Source organism: Microcaecilia unicolor, chromosome 4, assembly GCF_901765095.1.
Source record: "Microcaecilia unicolor chromosome 4, aMicUni1.1, whole genome shotgun sequence".
NCBI lineage: Eukaryota > Metazoa > Chordata > Amphibia > Gymnophiona > Siphonopidae > Microcaecilia > Microcaecilia unicolor.
The window spans coordinates 257,290,519-257,316,375 of NC_044034.1; positions in this window are offsets into that span (position 1 = coordinate 257,290,519).

A 25,857-nucleotide genomic window follows, 5' to 3' on the forward strand; every position below is an offset into this window, starting at 1 on the left:
GACATTTCATGCCAAAACATGGTTCTGTGTCGAGTCATGATTTAGTTTGATGCTTCAATAAAGATTGACCTCTGTTTCCGCCTCTGAGTCTTTTTTGGACCTTATTTGGCCGGCTATTTTGTATTATCCTACTTTGCTGTTTTGTCCTCCTTGACTCCATTATTGGAGTCTAATGGCCAGATTTTGCATGGCTGTTTTGTGCCAATATTTAGTGGTAATGTCTGGTTAAGTGTTGCTGAATATTGGTAGATGGCTCACAGAACATGATCTAAGTGAGCTGGGGCCTCTCCTGCTCACTTAAATTGCTTTGAATATTGACCTCAAAATGTCTTAAGGGAGCACAAATACACATAAATGTGTGATGTGGTAGCCATCAGAGACAAATACTTTATTATACAGTGAAAGATTTATTTTATGAGATTAAGTTATCAATTAAAAGCTTGGCATCATCTTCTAGACTGTATGAGCCACCATGATTTTTAAAAGCAAGGATGTAAATTTCCAAGAAATGGAAAAAAAAAGCTGTTTAACTAGCATTTTTCTGTTCTTTACATCGTACTCTTCCAACAAAAAGGGCAGCACTGCTGTGGGCCTGTCACATTTTCACTAAGTACTGTAGTCTTTATTCTGCTTCACAATAGAAGTTGCTTGGGGTACCAGATGAAATAGAATCCCTATGGGACACATTCCAGTACTGTACATTAAATCTGAGGATTTTACATGTGATAAAGTATGTCAGTATTGCTTACAGGGAATTCCAGTGATACCTCAGCTTTCTTGGTCTTATTATAAATCCTTTGTTGGAATTATTGTGGCTGGTTCAATAATTCAGATTAGCCCTCATGTTTATTAATGCACTACATCTGTGCAAACAACATGTCAAGCAGAGAGTTTATTGTAATTGCCTGAGCAAACAGAACCTGAAAGAAGCAATTTCCAGTTACAATGTGCTATGACAAGTAATGAGGTAATTGGCATTCTGTCCTGATTACTTCCACCTTTCTTTTCATCAGGTCTATATTGTGTGTGATAGATAGTCTTATAAGAAATGAAGGTGTTTGATAATATGGTTCACTGCTGCGTAAGGTTAGTGATTAAAGACAATCATCATTTTCTCTTAGAGATCTTATTATCTTTAACATTATTTATTCATATGTGTAAGATGTAGGGCACAGACAGAATCTTTCGGGTTATATATATATATATATATATATATATATATATATATATATATATATATATATATATATATATATAATATCTCTCAATATATAGTAAAATATCCTGTAAGCTTGAAGGGGTCTTTTACTAAAGCTTAGCTCGAGTTATCTGCAGCAGGGCCAATTTTATTCCTATGGGCCCTGCTGCAGATAACTCGAGCTAAGCTTTAGTAAAAGATCCCCTGAATGAATACAAAGCATTCTTTCGATTTTCCTAGACAATACTATGTAAGAAAGAACTTTCATAGCTGAAGAAATGCAATAAGATTAAAGGAGGAATGGTTTAAAGCTAGCTTTGTGTGTTGCAGCAATATAACTAAATATATGTTGTATTAAAGAAGTTTAGCTGTTAATTTTCCCTTGCACAAAATTTAAAACTGAAATATATGTTTTAAATCAGGGCTCAAGAAGGGAATTGTTTTTGCATGTTAAAGCATAGCTTTTCAGCATTTGAAACCAATGTAATGTTCATAATATGGTATATATCTCTTACGTTTACTATAACAAGAACTCTGACAATAAAGCACCTTTTTTTCTCATTATTTGCCCATAAGGAAAGCTCCAAGACAGGAGGAATGGGAGGCACATCATAACATGGGTAGTGGATCTTGCAGTAATTTGAGATCCTGTGCAAAAATCACACTAGAGGGTTTACAAGACCAGGAAAGATCCTTGGAGCAGAGGCAGGCTTTTAATAGGAGGTTTCAAAAGAAACACTAGTATTATCCCCCTGATATTCAGCCCATGGCAGTCAGCATGCATTCATTTATTTTATATATGTATAGATATAGTTAGATATGTATCTATATAAATGTAGATAGATTATATATTTGCAGAAAGATACATATATATAGCCATATCTACATGTAAATCTATATATCTATAGCTATTATCTTTATCTATATAGATATAGACATATATATGTATTGTAATGGGGCAAGAGAGGAGGGGTTGCAATTGTGTTTGTGAAAATAAACTGAATTGTAAAATACCTTGGCGGTTGTATTACATCTGGGCCGCATATCAATATCTTTTAGAAGGTGTGATCTCTAGAATTGTAAACAGTATTCTAAACGGGTCCTCTGAATAAGTCTCTGGTGAGGCCCCATTTAGAATATTGCATGCAATTTTGGAGACCACAACTTCAAAAAGATATAAACAGGATGGAGTTGGTCCAGAGAGCAATTACAAAATTGGGATATTTTGTTAGCACCCTATTTATGGAATAATCTCCCTAAAACTATTTGGAGTGAAGTGGACCCAAAACATGTAAAACTTTATTATAAACTTACTTATTCACTCAGGTGTTTGAGAATATCTAAAGGGAAGGAGGTAAATATATGTGAGTCTGGGACACATAACAGGCATTATAAGAAGAATAAATAGCATTTATGTTTCTTATATGAATTAGGGAAGCTTTCCTATGAATATTGGAGTTCTTTTACTTTGGCTTCATTTTTCTTTTAGTTGTTTTATTTTTGTTTACTGTATAAATTATTGTGAACTGTTTAGTTCTGTGTGAGTAAAGCTGTATATCAAATATAATAAACATAAACATGCGTTACTTTGTGGGTCATTTTACTAAGACGTGTTAACATATTTAGCATGCGCTAATGATTAATGTGTGTTAAATAATAAGACACCCATCATATTCCTATGGGCATCTTATCATTTAGTGCGCACTAAGGGCTCTTCTATACTAAGCCATGCTGTAGGCATGCACACTTTTAGTGCACACTAAAAATTAGCACGCACTAACAATAGAGACACTCATTGTATTCCTATAGGTGTCTCTAGTATTAGCGCTGTTAGATGCATATTTCATTGGGATTTCCTTTGGAGAGTATGTATGATTAGTTGTGATAAGTTGTACATGTATTAACAGAATTATTTATGATACTGTGGTATAAATTATCTTAAGTAAAATATCTAAGATTACAATTGTTAAATAATTCATTAGTCATATTTAGATATTCATTAGTATTAGCACATGCTAATTTTTAGTAAATAGGTCTCCAAATTTGTTAGTGTGCCTTAGTAAGAGGATCCCTTAGTTTGCATTAATCAAAAACAAAAGTTTTTAAAAAATTAGTCAGTGGTCTCCATCATAAAGCGTATGGGGACAGACTTATAGACCTCAATATGTATACTCTGGAAGAAAGGCATGAGAGAGGCGATATGATAGAGATATTTAAATATCTCCTTGGCATTAATGCACAGGAGGCAAATCTATTTCAATTGACAGAAAACTCCAGAATAAAAGTGCATAGGATATTTTCTTTTAATGTATTTATGCAATTTCAAAAATGTTTTATATCCAAGAGGAGCTTGTAAACAAACAGAGAGCTCGTCATATTAAAAAAAAAACCCCATAAATTTCCAAAAGAAACAGTGATGAAGCAAATACAAATAAAGAACTCCTTAATCAAGTCCATAATATTTATTTTATTTTCAACACTATTTTATTTTCCCTAATAGGTTAAGTGACTCTGGGCAAGTCACTTAACCCTCCATTGCCCCTGGTACAAAATAAGTACCTGAACATATGTAAACCGCTTTGAATGTAGTTGCAAAAACCTCAAAAAGGCCAAGTCCCATTTCCCTTTCCCCTTTCCCTAAAGGGTTCACAATGTAAGTTCTATATTGTACCTGGGGCAATGGAGGGCTACGTGACTTGCCCAGGGTTAAAAGGAGCTGCAGAGGGAGTTGAGGTGACAGAGTTAACACATGGGAGACAAAAAGCAAAAAAAAAAAATTTGAAAGATGAAATTACTTTGCTATTTCAAAAAGGAAATAGGGACTGCTTTCCAAAACTACCAGCATAAAACTTTAAAGGCTTCATGGGGGATTCTCTAATAGTTTTCCTTGGTGAATTTTTTTCTGGTTGGCAAGTAATTGGGGTTTTAGATGTTAAGAAGAAAGTTAATTGTGACAGAGAGGGAAAAACATATTTCATATTACCATACTATAGCATACATTTACAAGGAAACAGTAACTGAAAATGAGTCCCACATTGCAGGACTTTAGGCCTGGGTAAGGTAGCTCTTTCTCCCATCTCCATCTTCTTACTTGGACTTATTGTTCGTGCTAGCTATAGGTCAATTGCTAATATATCAGTTTTTACTAAAGTTTCTGAATCTTTAGTGTGCCATCAATTAACCGATTATTTAGATAAATTTTCTGTTCCACTTCCGTCACAGCCAGAAAAATCATTAACCATTCTATTACAGTTTGATTTGTCTGCTGCCTTTGATACCATCGATTATGACCTAATGTTAGAAAAATTACGCAACTTGGGTTTAACAGGAACCATTTTGTATCGGTTCAAATAATTTTTCAAAGAAAGATATTATGTGGAAAGAAAACACAATACTTTTTCTAGGTTTTGGATTCTACTGCTTTCGACTCCTAACCATGACTCTCTTACTCAACACCCTCACTTATCACCCCTACCACTGCAATTTCCCCACCCCTAGCTGTCTGTTCGTCTGTCCAATTTAGATTGTAAGCTCTGTTGAGCAGGGACTGTCTTTTCATGTTAATTTGTACAGCGCTGCATAAGTCTAGTAGCGCTATAGAAATGTTTAGTAGTAGTAGTACTTTTTCTAGGTTTTGGATTCCATCTTGTGGTGTTCCACAAGGCTCTCCTTTCTCCCCAGTTGTGTTTAACATCTTCATGCTATCTCTAGGCTCTTTTATTTTTGGAGAAGGAGAGCAAATATTTTCTTATGTGGACAATATTTTCTTCTTACTTGCAGCTTCCATTGTTTAGACTTGGTACTGGCCTCCACAAATAAGCTAAAATTAAATACTGCGAAATCCACCCTGAGAATGCTATGTTTAGATCATGGCAAATGTTCTACCAGTTGACAGCTCAGCTAAAGTTACTGGTGTTTATCTGGATTTCTCCTTGACTTTTGAGCTACAAATTAACAATTTGTACAAAAAATGTTTTAAGTTGGAACAGTTAAGAGCAGTTCATCACTACTTCTTTGAACATTAATTTGCTTTATTAGTGCAATGTTTGATTTTATCCCGGTAAGACTATTGTAACACTCCTCGAGGATGCTATCTGTACATCGTATATTTAAAGATCCCCCCAAAAATAGCATATAGGAGGGTTCGAAATTTGGGGGAACTTTTATCTGCCACTAGATATAATCTTCCTGTAGAACCAACTGGAAAAGGTCATAAAAAATGTAATGTGTGTACTGTAAATACAGTATATGCACGGATCGATTTGTATTTATATATGACAGGATACATTATCTGAAAAGTAAAACCAATTGCAACTCACTGGAAGTGGTGTATGCAATCTGCTGTCCTTGTGACAGATGGTATATTGGTTATATGACTAGTAGGATTAAAATTAGAATAGCAGAACATCTAAGCAATATACGATTAAAGAAAATGGAGGCACCTCTGGCCTCCCATTGGATGGAAACTGGGCACCCAATAGACACTGTGATTTTGATTTGTGGTTCTATATCAGCTACAAAAATTTAGAGGTGGAAATGCTCCTTATAAATTACACCATATTGAACAGAAATTTATTTTTCTTTAATACCCTTGAGCCTGCTGGACTAAATCACGAAATGGAATTGGTGAGATGATTTGGACACGCCCTGGTGGTATTGCGATTGGCTATGCTGTAACTCAGACATATAAAATAAGAACATTGGTTGTTCTGGAATACGCATATGCAAAGGTGCTCTGGTGAGCAATGGAATGCTAGACAAGTTGAGCTTCTCAGCTGTGTTGTGCTAAGTGTCAGATTGTTTGATACCTGGTGAGTGTGTATGGATTTATATATATTGTCACTGTAAATCAATAAAAGTATAACTAAATGTAGATGATTTTATATGCACAAGCTGACAGCTCCTGATGATGCTAATGGAGCGAAACACAAATTTTGTGTTGGGCTGGAAAATCACTATAAGAGTGGAATGATAGAATACTACTAATACTACTACTTATCATTTCTAAAGCGCTACTACATGTACGCAGCGCTGTACACTTGAACATGAAGAGACAGTCCCTGCTCGACAGAGCTTACAATCTAATTAGGACAGACAAACAGGACAAACAAGAGATAAGGGAATATTAAGTGAGGATGATAAAATAAGGGTTCTGAACAAGTGAATAAGGGTTAGGAGTTAAAAGCAGCATCAAAAAGGTGGGCTTTTAGCCTAGATCTGAAGATGGCCAGAGATGGAGCTTGACATACCGGCTCAGGAAGTCTATTCCAGGCATATGGTGCAGCAAGATAAAAGGAACAGAGCCTGGAGTTAGCAGTGGAGGAGAAGGGTGCAGATAAGAAAGATTTACCCAGTGAACAGAGTTCCCAGGGAGGAATGTAGGGAGAGATGAGAGTGGAGAGGTACTGAGGAGCAGCAGAGTGAATGCACGTATAGGTCAATAAGAGGAGTTTGAACCATATGTGGAAACGGATAGGAAGCCAGTGAAGTGACTTGAGGAGAGGGCTAATATGAGCATAACGACACTGGCGGAATATTAGTTGTGCAGCAGAATTTTGAACAGATTGAAGAGGAGAGAGATGGCTAAGTGGGAGACCTGTGAGAAGCAAGTTGCAATAGTCTAAGCGAGAGGTGATAAGAGTGTGAATGAGGGTTCTGGTAGTATGCTCAGAAAGGAAAGGGCTGATTTTGCTGGATTTTGCTGATATTATAGAGAAAGAAATGACATGTTTTAGCAGTCTGCTGAATATGTGCATCGCATAAAGATGATACTGAAAACCATGGGATGAGATCAGAGTACCAAGGGAAGAAGTATAGATGGAGAAAAGAAGAGGTCCCAGGACAGATCCCTGAGGTACACCAACTGACAATGAGATAGAAGTAGAGGAGGATCCACTAGAGAATACACTAAAGATACACTGGGAGAGATAAGAAGAAAACCAGGAAAGAACAGAGCCCTGAAATCCAAGGGAGGACAGCGTATCAAGGAGTATGCTGTGATCAACAGTGTCAAAAGCAGCAGATAGATTGAGAAGGATAAGGATAGAATAGAGACCTTTGGATCTGACCAGGAACAGATAATTGGAGACTTTAGCAAGCGCTGTTTCAGTTGAATGAAGGGGGCGAAAGCCAGATTGAAGTGGATCAAGAATAGCTTGAGATGAAAGAAAGTGAAGGCAAAGGCGGTGAACAGCACGTTCAAGTATCTTGGATAGGAAAGGGAGGAGGGAGATGGGGCAATAGTTGGAAGGACAGGTAGGATCCAATGAAGGTTTTTTAAGGAGTGGTGTGACTACGGCATGTTTGAAGGCATCAGGAACAGTCGCAGTGGACAGTGAAAGATTGAGGATATGACAGATAAAAGGGATGACAGTAGGAGAGATAGTGTTAAGTAGATGGGTGGGAATAGGATCAGAGGAACAGGTAGTTAGTTTCAAGGAGGAAATAAGATGTGTAGTTTCCTCACCAGTGATTTCAGAAAAGGAAGAAAAGGAGGCAGGGGTTGGAGGGTTGAGAGAATGGACTAAGGGAAGGAGAGGTGGAGGTGACCTGGTTGAGAATTCAAGTTTAATCTTGTGAACCTTATCATGAAAGAACTCAGCCAGAGTCTGGGAGGAAAGTAAAGGGGGGTTTGGAGGTGAAGGCACTTTGAGGAGAGAGTTCAGTGTGGCAAAGAGACGTCAAGGGTTTGAGCCAAGAGAATTTGTCAACTGGATATAATAGTCCTGTTTGGCAAGTAAAAGAGGAGACTGGAAGGAGGTCAGCAAGAATTTGAAATGTATAAAGTCAGCATGGGCACGGGATTTCAGCCAAAGGCGTTGCAAGCGGGCACAGGAACGTAGGTAGTGGATTCTAGAGGTCATCTAAGGCTGGGGTTTGGCACATTTTACAGAACGGGGAATGGGAGGAGTGAGAGTATCCAGAGTAGAGGAGAGAATAGTATTATAGGAAGAGACAGCCTCATTGACAGACTTGGATAACATAGTGGTAGAGAAGAGATTTGAAACACTGGAGGACAGAGTAGAAGGGTCAATAGCTTGAAGATTCCTAAATGTATTGGTTAAGATTGGACGGGACTGAGGAGGAGGGTGATTAAGTGTGAAAGTTATCAGATGATGGTCAGAGAGGGGAAGTGCTGAGGCACAGAAACTGGAGAGTGAGCAGTCTGAGAAGAGGATAAGATCAAGACAGTGGTTGTTCTGGTGAGTGGGGGCAGTGAAGCACAGTTGAAGATTGAAAGATGATGTTAAAGCAAGAAACTGAGAAGCATAAGAGTCAGAGGGATCATTAGCATGAATGTTAAAATCCCCAAGAATTAGGGAAGGAGATGAAGGTTCAAGCAAGAAGGAAAGTCAAGCATCAAAGTCAGTGAGAAAGGAAGAAAGGGACTTATCAGGGGGTTGATAAATGACTGCTACTCGGAGAGGCAGAGGAGCAAATAGACGGATGGCGTGGACTTCAAAGGAAGAAAAACAGTGAGACTGAGGTGGAAGAAGTGGTTGAAATCTACAAGAGGGTGATAGTAGTAGCCCAACACCACCTCCGCGGCCAACTGGGCGAGGAGTATGGGAGAAAAGATAACCTCCATGGGGCCGCTACTGAAGCAGAGTCTTCAGGGTAAAGCCAAATGGAGAGTACGAGAGATAAAGAGGTCATGGATGTAGGAAAGTTATTTACAGAGTGGGCATTCCACAGAGTGCAAGAGAAAGGTAGGGAAGGAGGGGGAGGAGAGGAACAAAAATTAGATTGGAGATATCACGGTGTGACCTGCACAAATAGGATGAGAGCTGATGTGTAGGACCAGGATTGGGATTAATGTCCCCAGCGGAGAGCAGGAGAAGGAGCAAGAGAGTACGGAGAAGAGTAGGAGAGGTACGACGACAGCGACGAAGGCGAGATGTATTCAGATAGAAAGGAGATGGATGAATGAAAGGAAGGAAATGTTGAAGGTTGAGAGCTGAGAAAAAGGAATAAAAAAAAAAAGAGATGGTGAGATGATGAATACAGAGGGTGGACAATATGTTCCTGCAGTGTACAGTGGGTTAAGATGGAGAAACAAATTAGGAAGGGACAGTACCAAGAAGAAAAAGTGTACTGGAGCTATAAGTAGTAACTGGGAGAAAAATGAATGTAAAGAGAAAAATGCCTGATGGCGTGCATCACCTAGAGCAGAGGCCCTGAGTGGATTGGGGTGGACCTAGGAGTCACCCCGGAGAAGACTGTAAAGGATATGCAGATGAGCTGCAAGTCCTCCACAGCACCTGAAAGGCAGCCGGTGGTAAATCTGGGCACCTCTCAGCTGAGGAAAGGCTTACCAGGGGTTAGGCCGCAGCCAGCATTCCTCCCCCTGAGGGTCGTCTGATCCTAGCCAAAAGCACCTGGAAACCCTGGGCACTTGGAGAGAGGGCCCTGGGAAGAGTCACCCTGAATACAGCTGTGAGGAAATGCAGAAGGGCTGTGAGTCCTCCACCGCACCTGGTAGGAGCGCTGGGCACCTAGAGCAGAGGCCCTGAGTGGATCGGGGTGGACCTGGGAGTCACCCCAGAGAAGGCTGTAAAGGATATGCAGATGAGCTGCAAGTCCTCCACAGCACCTGAAAGGCAGCCGGTGGTAGAGCTGGGCACCTCTCAGCTGAGGAAAGGCTTACCAGGGGTTAGGCCGAAGCCAGCATTCCTCCCCCTGAGGGTCGCCTGATGTGATAATTGCCCAACTTTATGCAAATTAATGGACTGAGGAGTCGTGAAGGATTTCTGTGTGTGACAATTGATTATTTCAACTGATGGGAAGAAGCTGACCAATCTGAACTGTTTTGAACTTGTAGTGTGCTGTAGAGTGACCCGATGAAAGAAGTGCTATGTCCACGTAGCATTAAAAAATATATTGCCGTAAACAGTGGTGGTTGCAGAGGGCACTCTATAATCTAAGCAAGAAAAAATAAAACAGAAAAAAGAAGTAACTGATATATATATATATATATATATACAGTGGTGGAAATAAGTATTTGATCCCTTGCTGATTTTGTAAGTTTGCCCACTGACAAAGACATGAGCAGCCCATAATTGAAGGGTAGGTTATTGGTAACAGTGAGAGATAGCACATCACAAATTAAATCCGGAAAATCACATTGTGGAAAGTATATGAATTTATTTGCATTCTGCAGAGGGAAATAAGTATTTGATCCCCCACCAACCAGTAAGAGATCTGGCCCCTACAGACCAGGTAGATGCTCCAAATCAACTCGTTACCTGCATGACAGACAGCTGTCGGCAATGGTCACCTGTATGAAAGACACCTGTCCACAGACTCAGTGAATCAGTCAGACTCTAACCTCTACAAAATGGCCAAGAGCAAGGAGCTGTCTAAGGATGTCAGGGACAAGATCATACACCTGCACAAGGCTGGAATGGGCTACAAAACCATCAGTAAGACGCTGGGCGAGAAGGAGACAACTGTTGGTGCCATAGTAAGAAAATGGAAGAAGTACAAAATGACTGTCAATCGACAAAGATCTGGGGCTCCACGCAAAATCTCACCTCGTGGGGTATCCTTGATCATGAGGAAGGTTAGAAATCAGCCTACAACTACAAGGGGGGAACTTGTCAATGATCTCAAGGCAGCTGGGACCACTGTCACCACGAAAACCATTGGTAACACATTACGACATAACGGATTGCAATCCTGCAGTGCCCGCAAGGTCCCCCTGCTCCGGAAGGCACATGTGACGGCCCGTCTGAAGTTTGCCAGTGAACACCTGGATGATGCCGAGAGTGATTGGGAGAAGGTGCTGTGGTCAGATGAGACAAAAATTGAGCTCTTTGGCATGAACTCAACTCGCCGTGTTTGGAGGAAGAGAAATGCTGCCTATGACCCAAAGAACACCGTCCCCACTGTCAAGCATGGAGGTGGAAATGTTATGTTTTGGGGGTGTTTCTCTGCTAAGGGCACAGGACTACTTCACCGCATCAATGGGAGAATGGATGGGGCCATGTACCGTACAATTCTGAGTGACAACCTCCTTCCCTCCGCCAGGGCCTTAAAAATGGGTCGTGGCTGGGTCTTCCAGCACGATAATGACCCAAAACATACAGCCAAGGCAACAAAGGAGTGGCTCAGGAAGAAGCACATTAGGGTCATGGAGTGGCCTAGCCAGTCACCAGACCTTAATCCCATTGAAAACTTATGGAAGGAGCTGAAGCTGCGAGTTGCCAAGCGACAGCCCAGAACTCTTAATGATTTAGAGATGATCTGCAAAGAGGAGTGGACCAAAATTCCTCCTGACATGTGTGCAAACCTCATCATCAACTACAGAAGACGTCTGACCACTGTGCTTGCCAACAAGGGTTTTGCCACCAAGTATTAGGTCTTGTTTGCCAGAGGAATTAAATACTTATTTCCCTCTGCAGAATGCAAATAAATTCATATACTTTCCACAATGTGATTTTCCGGATTTAATTTGTGATGTGCTATCTCTCACTGTTACCAATAACCTACCCTTCAATTATGGGCTGCTCATGTCTTTGTCAGTGGGCAAACTTACAAAATCAGCAAGGGATCAAATACTTATTTCCACCACTGTATATATATACATATATATTTAAATGCTGGTAGCCTTATCTATATTTCAGTCTTGGTTTTGGTTGGTTTACTTCAGCATTTTCACCACGGACTGACTCCTTAGGATTGAAAAGGTTTTTAGCGATGTTATATATGTGGGGAATGAGTGTTGGTTTATGTCTTATATGTTTTTGATAAGATTGTTGTGCTTTACTACTATAAAGATGATTTTTGAAAAATAATAAATTTGTACTAAATGTACAATTATATTATTAATGTAAGAACTTTCCTTAAAACTGTTTGGATTGTGCTGAAGAAGGACACAAGGCTGAAGGAAGGATTGCAAGTACAATGGATCTACAGAGCTGGATTAGAGTCAGTAAGCAGGAAGCAGATCAGATTAGACTAGATAAACTTGGCAACACAGATCTGCATACAAAAGGCTTGTTAACAAGTGAACTATTTAGTTTAGGATTGCTGTGAACAACTTCCGGTTTCCTGCAACCACTTTCACTTGAGTCCCAGATAATCTCTTATATCAATGGATAAGTCCCTGGGGGCTAATTGTCATGGTCTTTGCTGCCTTTACTTGTTTGTTTTTGATTTTTTACTTTATATTTATTATATTATTTCACATTAACACTCACAAATAATACCATTGTGACATAAATATCACATCTATTCCAAAACCACCAAAACTATGGTAAAAAGGAAGATCCAAGATTACAGAAATAGTTTTATGGAAATACTAGGAAAAAATGCCCGTTTCTGAGCGGAATGAAACGGGCGCTAGCAAGGGGCCCCCTCCCTCCGTCCCTCGAAGCTACTTGCCTTGTTCGCTGTGGGCCGTTTCGGCCCTCGAGTGTCAATAGCTCCGCCCTCGACGTCATGACGTTTTGACGTGAGGGCGGTGCAGACACTCCAGGGCACACCAGATATCTCGGGCGCCTCAACTTCCGTGGAGGGTTGCCTTTTATATATATAGATATACTCAGTTAAACAAGGCGCTTTCTTCTAACACATTCTAGCCAATCTCAGTGGGTTGTGGAAAAGATCCTTAGATCCTCACCTCTTCTCTAGACACATGAAATTCAAACAGTTGTTTAGGTTCAAAAACATATATGACTTATTTTCTAACAGAATAACACAAGAACAGGGAAATCTCAATTTAAACTTCAGACCCAATGCTTGTACTCTGGGCTGTAAGGCAAAGAATTCCTGGCATAGCATCTAGGTCATCCTAGAATAATCTGGAAAAAAAAGCTTTTCATCCATTGCACGGAAATAAGACTTAACAACCAAAGTTCAATCTAATTCCAAAACAAATGTTGCTAGTAAGGTAGCCCTCCAGAAACTAACTAACATTCAATGCAGATTGTGCATTCTCCCTTATAAAAATAGAATCAGAATGTGGTGAGAGACTCATATATTGAGCACTTACTACAGGTAGAAAGGACTCTGATGGTATCTTCAGAATCTCTTGCATGCAGTGGCGTTCCTAGGGGGGCTGACACACGGGGCGGATCGCCGATATGCCCTGCCCCCCCGGGTGCAGCGCCCCCCCCCCCCAGAACAGCGCGACGCCCCCCCAACGAAAGAACCCTCGATCCCCCGGCGAAAGAACACCCCCCAGGGTGCACGCCACTGGGGGGGGTGCCGCGCACCTGCCGGCTCTTTGTTGTCATGCTCCCTCTGCACCTGGGGCGGACCGCCCCCACCACCCCCCTTGGTACGCCACTGCTTGCATGTACTTATATGTCAATAGAAACTATTAAAGGGGATTTGGGAAAATTTAAAAATGGCAAGGTGTTTTTCCGGGTTTGAATTTCCAAATATTCCATTTTTCTATGCATTAATGCTTTATCCTTTACCAAGTTATTATTAAGCTCTTGAAGTTCTCAAATTCTAGTTTCTTAAGATCTTATTTTAGGGGCATTTTGACCCAGCTCTTTGGAATGGATTCCAACAACTTCTTTAGAGTTAGTTAACTCTCCCACCACTTTTACCACAGATACTAGAGTAGTGTTGAGGGGCTGCATAACATCCCACAAAGCATCCATTGTAACTATCCCAGGCTTCTGAAGCCATTGCCCAGACAGGATCAGAGGACCTCTGCTCCTCAACTTCAGTGGAATTACTCACAGTTGACTGAATTTGTTGTCCATATTCCATGATCTGTATGGAAATGTGGGGAAAGAAATCCGCAGGTGGTAATCCTTCCATTGAGAACATTGAGGAAATCAAACCTCCTCTAGCTCTACTCACGCTCACTTGTCAGGCCTCCAGGCTGTTGTAGATCCCTGTGGGGGTCTGAAAGATACTGTACTACCACTGTTGCTAGAAGAATTCAACACTGGTGCAGTCAAAGGAAGGGATGAAGCAGAACTGAAGGGAGCACAAAACCGCTCCAAAGTAGTCTGCCTCAGTAGTGGAGTAGATACTGGAGATGAAGACGCTTTCCAGACTACTCTGGTCGCCGCATCTCAAGAAAGATATAGTAGAATTGGAAAAGGTGCAGCGAAGGGCGACTAAAATGATAGTGGGGATGGGACGACTTCCCTATGAAGAAAGACTAAGGAGGCTAGGGCTATACAGCTTGGAGAAGAGACGGCTGAGGGGAGACATGATAGAGGTATATAAAATAATGAGTGGAGTGGAACAGGTGGATGTGAAGCGTCTGTTCACGCGTTCCAAAAATACTAGGACTAGGGGGCATGCGATAAAACTACAGTGTAGTAAATTTAAAACAAATCGGAGAAAATATTTCTTCACCCAACGTGTAATTAAACTCTGGAATTCGTTGCCGGAGAAAGTGGTGAAGGCGGTTAGCTTAGCAGAGTTTAAAAAGGGGTTGGACGGTTTCCTAAAGGACAAGTCCATAAACCGCTACTAAACGGACTTGGAAAAATCCAAAATTCCAGGAATAACATGTATAGAATGTTTGTACGTTTGGGAAGCTTGCCAGGTGCCCTTGGCCTGGATTGGCCGCTGTCATGGACAGGATGCTGGGCTCGATGGACCCTTGGTCTTTTCCCAGTATGGCATTACTTATGTACTTATGTACTCCTTCCTGCTGCAAGCAAACCACAAAGAAGTAGGAGCTCCGTGGGTGCATCTGATCATGTGGGCACGTATTTGTTTGCTGGATAAGATATTAGGTACCTAATAGGGATGGTTAACCAGAAAATGTTTATTTTATGTCATTTTCCATATCTTTTATGGGACTTTTTGTCAAAGTTAACGTCACTGAGCTGGTTATCTGCCAATATTCGGTGGCACTACTGCAGGCAGCAGTGTTGAATATTGCATCCGACTGATGCAGCACTGTCTGTTTACTACTGAGGTGGTCTGGGGGTAGAGCTTGGGTGGAGCCAACAGTCAACCAGTCAACAGTGATATTTAGGGTCATAGTTATCAATGCGGGGTATTGTTAAGATGTGTTATTTTACCACTAACTCATGCTATTTTAGCACAGATCCCATTTTATGAAATGAGACCTAGTTACTAATAACTGGGATTAACAGTAAAATAACATGTCATGATAACTTCCCACATCAATCTGCTAACTGGTTAACTAAGTACATAAATATAGGGGAGCAAAAAGGCTGTCCTAACTTTGTCCACAAAGCTAACTGGGTACCAGTCTGAATATTGACCGGTGCCAGGTTAACTTAATACTTATCCAGATATCCAACCACAGTTATCCAGATATCCAATACTGAAGCCTAGACATGGTCCAGCACTGAATATCTGACCTTTATTCAGCCTGGGTTTAATTCAGAATCTTAAAATACACTAACCACCGTGGGATGAATATTGGGCCTATAAAAATTTGGCCTGTATTCAAAAGCACTTTTCTCACTGTAGAGAGTGTCATAACATGGATTAATGCCCTGTCCTTGAATTTTCAACCACACTATTTATATAGGGGCCGATATTCAGACCTCAGGAGTTAGACCTGCTAAGTCCTACAGTTGGCACTAGGCTCTGATATTCAATTCTGAGCCGCTTCCAGTGACCAGAAGGATGTAAATGATATGATCATATCACACCATTTCTGCAAAATCTGTACTGGCTACTAATACAATACAGGGCTAAATTTATAACTTTATCTCTGATCTTCAAGGTGCTTAAAGGAAATGGGCCAGAGTACTTGTAGAACAGGATAATCCTCTATGCACCCTCTAAGGTGACAAAGATCTTCCCAAAGAGTATCCCTAACCAAGCCCTCTCTAAAGAAAATCACACTATCAGGCTTATTTTCGAAAGAGAAAGGCGCCCATCTTTCGACACAAAACACAAGATGGGCGTCCTTCTCACAAGCCTGGCTTCTCTCCCAAGCCTTTGATGGAAGAAGCAACTAACTAGATAGTCACATACACAAGAACTAACCTTGGATGCACTAACCATAGGAGGACTTGTTAAAGATACATATGACGTCCCGCTTATCCCGTGCTGTCTATTAAGATGCATAATGTGTGTACGGTCCATCCAGTCTGCCCAACAAGATAAACTCATTTTACATGGTATGTGATACTTTATATGTATGCCCGAGTTTGATTTGTCCTTGCCTTTCTCAGGGCACAGACCGTAGAAGTCTGCCCAGTACTGTTCTTGTACTAAGTTCTGAAGCTAACATCGAAGCCCCTTAAAATTTACACTCCAGCCCATCCCTATCTATTCAGTCACGATCAGGGCGTAGACCTGCCCAGCTCCCGTTTTGTTTCCAATTATCAGTGTCGCCACCCAATCTCCGCTAAGATTCCACGGAACCATACCAATATATATACCAAACATACCAAATATAGGGAGAAAAGCCCCTGCCACAATCATTGGTGCATTGCAGAGCTTCACTAAATTCAGATCTATTCTACAGAATACAAATAGGCAGTGTGTCCAATAAAGCAAGGACTTTGCCTTATTATTTTGCCATGACGTGCACTTCAGAAGGAAAATATTACTCCTCCTCCTCCTACTACTACTACTTATCATTTCTATAGTGCTACTGGACATACCTGTGACCTTATTAAAGGGTCCTTTTACTAATCTGCGGGAAAAAGGGCCTTGCACTGGTTGTGGGGGTCATTTTCCCTTGCACCAGGGTCCTTTTTATTGCAGCCAGTAAAATCCCCTCAAAATTAAACAAGAACAAAAATTACTCTGTCACATAACGAAACAAACATGTAGAACGATTTCTTTTTATTGCCTTGCTAATTTATTGTGTTTTTTATGCTAACATTGACTTTCCATCAGGTTTTATTTATTTGCCTGAATAACTGGTTAATATAGCATACAGACTTCCTTATAGGATTAAAGACTTTCCTGCCACTTGAATCAGGAAATGATACAAAATATATACTTAGTGGCCCTTCCTTCTGACTGAGGACTCAATCAACCATTGAAGAAAAAAGATGCTTGGGAGAGAGTAGAGGATTTATTTGCATGAACAGTACCTTCATAGACTGCCAAGTAATGCTATGAAAGCAAAATGATAGAATTGGACTCTTGATTTTTTTTTTTTCAGATACCAAAATATATATACATATCTATTTGTATAGCAGGTTGTTGCTGTCCCACTGGTGGTTGCTTATATAGTCATTCTGGAGGGATTGTTCTGTACCTTAGGGCAGTGCTTCTCAACCCAGTCCTTGAGGTAAACCTAGTCCCATCAGGTTTTTAGGATATCCACAATGAATATACAGTATATAGATTTGCATACACTGCCTCCTTGGTATGTAAATCTATCCTATGCATATTAACTGACCTACATCAAATAACTATGCAAATAATAACCAAACATAAAATCTTTATTATCAAAAAATCATCACTAAATTGGCCCTCATTGTAACAAACTGAATAAAATCTCCCTATATTAGACACAGCTCAGTCCTAAACTAGCCCATCCCTTATTCAGTGCATACATTAACCTACCTTAACACTCAGACATAGGACCACATAGAAGATATTCCCTTAGATATGTCCCAAAATACAAAATGTTAGTTCCATCAGTCCAAGTAAAAACAGGCTTCATACAAGACGGTCCTATATAATGTCAACCACTGGAATAAAAAAAAAACAAAAACAAAAATGACTTATCTGTAAAACTTGCTCAGTTCCAAAACAAAGCATACAAATATGAATGCACCGAGACATAGGAAAGTTGGCATGCTGCATCTCTCACTATTCATCCATTCACAGAACACAGTTCTGTGAATGGACCATGTTGGGTCCTGAGAATTTGTTGCAGAATTCTCATTCTTCAACAAATTCTCAAGACCCAACATGGTCCATTTTTTGCACTTCTGCATCCTCAAGGGTTGAGTCTAAAAAACATAGGAAAACAACAAGTACTGCTCTAAACAAGAGGGATCCACACACACAGCCACATCTAAAAATCTATTAAACCAAGCTTACCTATTTATTACAACCCTTTATCATCAGACACCAGGCAGTAAGAATGCCATCAGCACCGCTCCCAGCATGAAGTCGGCTGTACAAAAACGCTGACACATGATTATGAAAGTAGCTGAGTCTCCAGCGGATAAACCCCCACCCTAAACAGCTGACCAATAAACGTCCTTGTTGAGTCCGTGAGGCTCAACAATTGTCCAATGAAAAATAAACTGCTTTTCCTTACAAATGAGTAACTAAGAAATGTTCCCTCCCCGAGGGGTATGCAATTGATACAAAACCACAAACTTTAAATCAGACAACTGGTGATGTGCAGACATCCAATGATTAGCCAATGGAGTGTTAAATACATATTAATTATGGATATCTTGAAAACCTGAGTAGGTGTGCCTCAAGGACTGGGTTGAGAAGAATTGTCTTAGGGTATACTGTATAGCTATGCTATATCAGTAATGAGAGAGAGAGAGAGCGAAAGAGAGAGAGAGAGAGAGAGAGAGAGAGAGTGCATTTGAATGACAATTAACAAATTAAACAGGGGTTTCTAAACTCCAAAACACTGTGCTACCAAAGGGAATATCCCAGACCACCTTAGTGGTATAGAAATAGAGCTTGTAGCTTGATAACTATACATTGGGCCTTGGCAGGTATAGATCAGTGGTGTTGCATATGAGTGAACACACTGGGTATTCTCATTCGAATATACCAAGCATATTAGGAGGTTGCTTTCTGCCTTAGAAAAGTTTCTCACACTCTTGGCTGCCATGTTGGTGTTCTCTAAAGAAAGTCCATTAAAGTGATCAGAAACCAATTGTCAAGACTTTGCAGGACAAGCAGTGCCATGCACTTTAAGAGGGCAAAAAGGAATATGTAACTGATGGGCGTAGTGCTATTTTGATGTCTACGGAGAGACCCAGCACAAAATGCCTTGCAGTTACATCTGAAGAAAGGAACCATAGGGTTGATATTCAGCCTATGGTGCTCAGTGCTTTGCTGATCCCTGCCAATATTATGCCCAGAAATTCAATGCTGCGCCATGTCCAGGCTTTGACATTGAACTTATGGGTTAGTAGAGCCAGCTAAAACATAGCTGGTTAAGTGCAATATTCAGCATTTAACCGGATATGGGACACTGCATGACTGACTTTTATGTGGTTCTATTTATGCTGTTACCGGGGCTGGTAAAGTACTGAAAAGTGGCACTTCACCGGCCAAGTGCTGACTCCACCCCCAGAACACCCCCAAAATAGCCAGCTTTAAGATAGGCACTAACCGGACACTTTCAGCAGTACTAACAGGTTAAGCGCCGCTGAAAATGACCAGAGTAGCCCTAAACAGGCAATTTAATGGGTCAGGAGCCATTTCTGGCCTGTTAAATCACTTTGAATATTGACCCATACGTGGTTTTTGAAAGACCACATACTTCACCATCTTGAACATTTCTCTGACAAAAGGTATCACAGCTAGTTAGTGAAGATAAGCACTCTCTGGAACCAAGAATCACATCTAAAACCAAAAAGGGCTTCCTGGAAAGGAAGCATGGAAGAAATAGTTCATTGTATCTGCATCTGTAAAGGTAATATATTCTAAATCTATTCAAATAATAAACATCATCCTGACAGTTTTGAAATAAAAACAACAGTTGTTTTTGTAATGATAGGATACTGAAATTATCTCAGGTTAAAACAAAACATTTTGGCTTAATATTTAATTAAACAGTAGTAGCTCACAGCTGTTTAATTAGTGATTTGACCAAAGATTTGATTTCAACCTGTGATTATTTCAATAACAACAAGATAAAAACTTCAGATCTCATTTTAAGTTAAATATATTCATATATATAAACCTGAAGAATGATATAAGGTGATTAATATATCTAAAACTGAAGATGGATATAAGGTATCTGTATTTTTTGTAATATGCACAATATTGAGGTGCAAACTCTTAACAAAAGCTAAGTGATATATAAAATATAAGGTTCTCAAAAAAAATAATGGAAGCAAAACCATAAAAATGCATAATATCCACTGATGAGGAAGGAAAAAGCCTCAAATAGATTCTAGGGATAGTACCTTTGTGAAGCTGCAGCCTCTTTTATTGGTTGAAACAATTCATCATTGGCATTTAAAAAAAAACAACCTTCCTCCACCAGTTATATGATAAGTGGAAAAGGTAGTGGTTACTTTTCTGTTCAATTGTAGAGTTTTGGTGATATTTAGTAGAAGCCAGTACTGAATATTCAGGTCTAATTCAGTCAGCAACAGCCAATGTTAAAAAAAAAAAAAAAGACACCGACCGCCACCAGCTGAATATTGCCCTCTGTTTTTTTATTATTATTTTGGAATAAAATGTGTGTGTGTGTGTGTGTGTGTGTGTGTCATATTGTCTTTATTGAAACTTGCAACAAGACAAACCAAGCATACAAACAAGCGATAAAACAAGCAATAAAACCCGCTAACTAATACATAAATAAAACCTTACTGGCCAATACCCCCGCCCCTCAACAAACCCTCCCACTCAGGGAGGCTGAAACGAAAAACCCCTCCAATGCCTTGCCCACTGTAGTCCAGAACAATGCTCCTTCTCCCTCACTGCCAGCTGCTGGACAAAATGTACCACATCCCCTGCCACCTCCTGTACAGACAGCCACTTCCGATATAATGAAGCTTGGCAGCGTGCCTGCCACAGGAAGTAACAAAGGGCTGCAGCGATGATATACAGTGTCTCCCTACACCACCCCTTTCCTTTTGGAAACCCTCCATAGGCCCATTCTGCATAAGATAGCTGGTGGAAGAAAGGAATCCCTAATTGGCGGGCTACTGCCTGACAGACTTGTTGATTGAACGGGCACTTGAGGAGGAAGTGGTCCATTGTTTCATCCTCCGTCACGCACTCCCCCCTCGGGCACTTACGATCATTGCTGTTTCTATTTTTCATGTTAGCTCGAACATAAAGCCGGCTGTGGAAAGTCAGCCAGGCCATGTCCGCAATCTTCCGGGGGAGGCGTGATGAATTGAGGAAAGCCAGACCTTCCTCCTGTAGTGGACCTGGGCAGTCCCTCAAGGCTAGACGTGTTGAAAAGTGTGTCTGAATAATGCGGTGTTGTAGCTGCCTCCTGTCCTCCTTCTGGATTTCCTGTACTGTGATACCCCATCTCTTCACCAATCTCAACAGAGGTGAGATGTACTGTGGCAAGTATCCCGCCTTCCCTCGCAGGGGCATTGCCTGACCTCCCCTCACCCAATCCCTCAAGTACCGCTGAAGCCAGGAGGCCATGCAGTCTGCCCAAGCCGGCCTCCCTTCCCGCAAGACCCCTCCCAGATTTTGTTGGAAAAAAGAAACAACTAAAATGTACCACAGGGTTGACCATTCCCAACCCCCCCTCCCTTTTGGGCAAATAGGTCACCTCCCTCCGGATAATATTCATCCTGTTCCCCCATAGCTGTTGGAAAAACAAGCTGTATACTCTGGCATGTAACGATATAGGCAGTAAACAGACCTTGGATATGAACAGGAGAAGGGGTATCAGATAGGTCTTAATGACATGCAGTTTTTCCACAAACCGCAACTTATATGATTTCCACTGGGCCACCCTTTCCTCGACTCTCCCCAGCCCCTTCTCCCAGTTGATCGTATCATAGTCCTGTCTGCCTACCCAGAGACCCAGGATCCGTACTTCATCCCTTGCTACTGGGTACTGACTGGGAAGTTTGAAAGCTGGTCTGCCCTGTCCTACCCAAATTGCGGAGCTCTTATCCTGGTTTATCTGGGCCCCCGCAGCCTGTGTGTATTCTGCCATCCAGGTCTGAACTCGCTCGGCTTCCTCCTTGCTACTGATTACTACTGTGACATCATCTGCGTAGGCGACACATCGCCATGTGTGTGAACCCAAAGAGATGCCCTCTAGTTGACCGCTAAACCCTCCACTCAACCTTCTGAGGAAAGGATCTAAGGAAAGGACGTACAGCAAGGGGCTGAGGGGACACCCCTGCCGTACCCCTGACCTTACTGCAAAGCTCTTGCCCACCCAACCATTTATTAGAGTGCTACTCCTTGCATTGCGATACAAAGTCTGGATCCACCCTATAAACTGGTCGGGTATCCCATAGCACCGAAGCACTAGCCATAGGTACTCCTGGGACACCCTGTCAAAAGCCTTAGACTGATCAAGGGTCAGCAAATACTTTCCCTTTGTCCCACCTTGACTCCTTTCCACTATTTCACGGATGGTACAAACTGCTTCCACTGCCCCTTTCCCCTTCACCGAGCAAAACTGTGCTGAGGACAAGAGACCACCCACTGCCCCAGCCAGGCGGTTGTAAATAATCCTGGCCATTATTTTCCTATCTACATTCAGAAGACTTATGGGTCTCCAGTTCTCGATAAGTTCCAGATTTCCCTTCTTTGCGAGGAGAACCAAAATAGAACACTGCTGTGAAGGGGCCAAACGCCCGTTCTGCAAACAATTATTAAAAATTGCAGCTAACACTGGAATCAGGACCACACGGAATTTTTTGTAGAACTCTGGGGTCAGCCCATCGGGACCCGGAGTTGTACGTGCTGATAGCGTATCAATAGCATCATCTACCTCTCCTGTGGTAATGGGCCTAAGCAGTTGTTCCATCTCCCCCTCCGAAACCTTTTCCAAGCCTGGGGCACTCTGCACGTATGATAGCATGAAGTTAGAAACCAAGCTCTCTTTCCCCCACAATTGGGTGTAAAACCGAATGACCCTGGCCTCGATTGAACGTTGGTTCGTCAATCGCTGCCCTGCTTCATCTCTCATAGCATAAATGACCTTGTGTCCTACTGCTACCTTGCAATTCTGGAAAGGATCCGGGGAATACCGATGCCCATATTCCCTTTCCAGAAGCAAAGCAGCGTATCGATCATATTGCAACAGCCTCAACTGGGCCTGCAAAGCTTCTATCTCTCCCTTCTCTAGATGGTTGGAGACCGCGTGGTCCAATTGCTTACGAAGACGACAGCACTGTGCCTGTAACCCCAGACTCTGCTTCCTGGCTAGGGACCGGAAAAGGGCCTTGACTCGCCCCTTTACCACGTCCCACCAGGCTCCCTTATCATCCATCACCTCCCATAGTGTTTCTTGGTCTGCTAAAAAACCCTCAAATATTTGTCTGTTTTCCTCTACTTCTAATAACTTTGCACTCAGTTTCCAAAATCCTGGGCCTTTCTGCGCCCCTTCGCATATTGTTAAGACTGTGGAAACTAAGGCATGATCTGAATATTCCGTCCATCTATTCGGCTGCCCCTGAAACTTAGCCAACCCGCCTACAAAGAGCCAGTCAATACGGCTCTCCGTGTCTCCCCTTCTAAAAGTGAACCCCTTCCCTCCCGCCACCTCCAGTCTTGCCTGTTTTACAATTGCTGCCAGCTGGAGGCTGTCATAACCCACCTGACGCCTGGACCCCTTTCTATCTGCTTGCTGTAAGACCATATTAAAGTCTCCTCCAAATACCACCAATTTGCTTGTATATAAATACGGTTTCACCCGGAGCAACAGCTGCTTGCGTTCCCAACTAATCTGGGGCCCATAAAAGTTAATGATTCGCACTGCTACCCCTCTAATGAAAACGTCTAAGACAACACACCTCCCTATCTCCACCTCTATTTCCCTCGTAATCTCCACTTCTCGGGTGGCAAAAAGAATAGCCACCCCTGCGCATCTTTCTTTGGCCAGAGACCAGAATGAGGGCCCCCCTTTCCAATCTCTCTTGGCCCGGTGCAGGAGCTGCAAAGAATCCAAATGAGTCTCCTGCAACAGGATGCAGTCTACCTTGCACTGGGTCAAATCGCTAAAGGCGACAAATCTAGTTCTCTCTGCCTTTATGCTGGCTACATTCAGAGTTGCAAAGATTAAGGACAAGGCAGCCATGGTTTATTTCTTAAATTTCTTACCCCTCCTCATCTCTTCACCGCAATCCCTCTTCACAGATATTCCTGCCCCCATCATTTCTTCAGGATCCTCTATAATTTCTTCTAATTCCAAATCCTCCCACTCTGAGTCATCTTCCCCGGCTTTCTTTCTACCCTTTTTTTTCTTGGTTTCCTCTGGACCAGCCCTTTCCCCTTTCATCCCTTCCTTACCCTCCTCTATTTCCTGCATGAGGCCCTTCGTTAAACTAGTAGGATGTGATGTTAGACTGGGGGGTAACACTGCTGGCTCCTCTCTGTTAAGTCTTTCAGATGATTCATTCCTTGCTCCCCTCCCCTCCCTCCTCTTCTCCTCCAAAACCTCCCTTTGGGGTGGATTCATCTCAAGATCACCCTCTCCTTCACCTGAAACCTGAAACACTGCATATCGATTACTCTGGCTCTTCTCCAGAATATCTGTTCTCCCCGCTCGGGCTAGCCCCCTCCCCTCCTTCCTCCGACCCCCCTTCCCTCCATGTTTCCCTACCAGGGTCCATGCTTCCCCTTCTTCTCCCCCCTTCTCCCCACCTCCTTCTTCCATCCTTTCACAAATACCCCTTCTTTGAATGTGATCCAAACCTGATGCCCTTTTCTCCCCCTTTCCCTTTCCCTTAGTGCCTGCCTCTGTATGAATAGTGGTATTTGATTTATCCATTAATCCCTTTAATGCTTCCCGCTTCTGTCCTTGTATCCTTGTAGTTTCTGCTTGTGCCCCTTCCTCCCCCCTCCTCTCTTCCTCTACCTGATTGTGCGATGCTTGTGGGCACTTGCTAAAAGGGTGCCCCAAGCCTCCACACAGGTTACAGCGTATGGTAGTGCAGTCGCTGGTGTCATGATCTGTACTACCACATCGCGAGCACTTTAACACTGTACATGACATGCTTAAGTGACGGAAAGATCCGCACCTGTAGCACTGTCTGGGTTGTCCTGCATAAAAGCATTGAATTCGATCCCTTCCAATGTATGCGGCTGAAGGTATATGTTGGGTGACATAGCCTGCCTGTTTTAATTTTACAAGGGCACTCCACCCCCCCGCCCACACACGACTCTGGTCTGGTATTTTGCTTAATGGGGTCCTAATTTCGGCATACCGTCCCAACCAGTATGACAGGTCTGCAGCCATAAGAGATTCATTACGTACCAAAATGGTAATCTGAACTGCGTCCTGTCTACTGATGGGGACAGCCTTAAAATCCACCCATCTACCCTGATGCTGCACCTCTGTGTACTTTTCCCAAAACAGGTCCAAACCTCGCCCTGTTAAGAAACTAATATCATATTCAGGGATTCCCACAGGGTGTATGCATGCATACAAATCTTCAGGGATAAAGCCAAGGGAGAATACCATTCTTAAAACAACCTCTCTAGGTGGTGCTACCCCTGTGCCCACCCAACGCAGCTGGACAACATTTCGACGTTTTGGGGTAACACCGCTCCCGGGACCCCGCAACGGACCAGAAAATGGATTTCCCCTTGTCTCCATGTCTGACTCCTGCCTCCCCTCCTCCTTCCCTGTCTCTGCCCCTCCTCCCCGTACTACTGCTGCAAAGGATAAAGGGGCTGATACCAGTATGCTCCCCCCTTCCCCACTCCCTTCCTGCCTTCCTCCCCTCCCCCTCTCTTCCCCTCCCTCCTCTCCCATGTCCACTAACCCCACTATGTTCAGTTCACTTGTGCTGTTTCTGTCTCTTCCCCCTCTGCAATATTCTACTTCCAGTCCTTTGCCAGTTGCTGCTGTTCCCAACCAGCACTCGTTCCCTTGC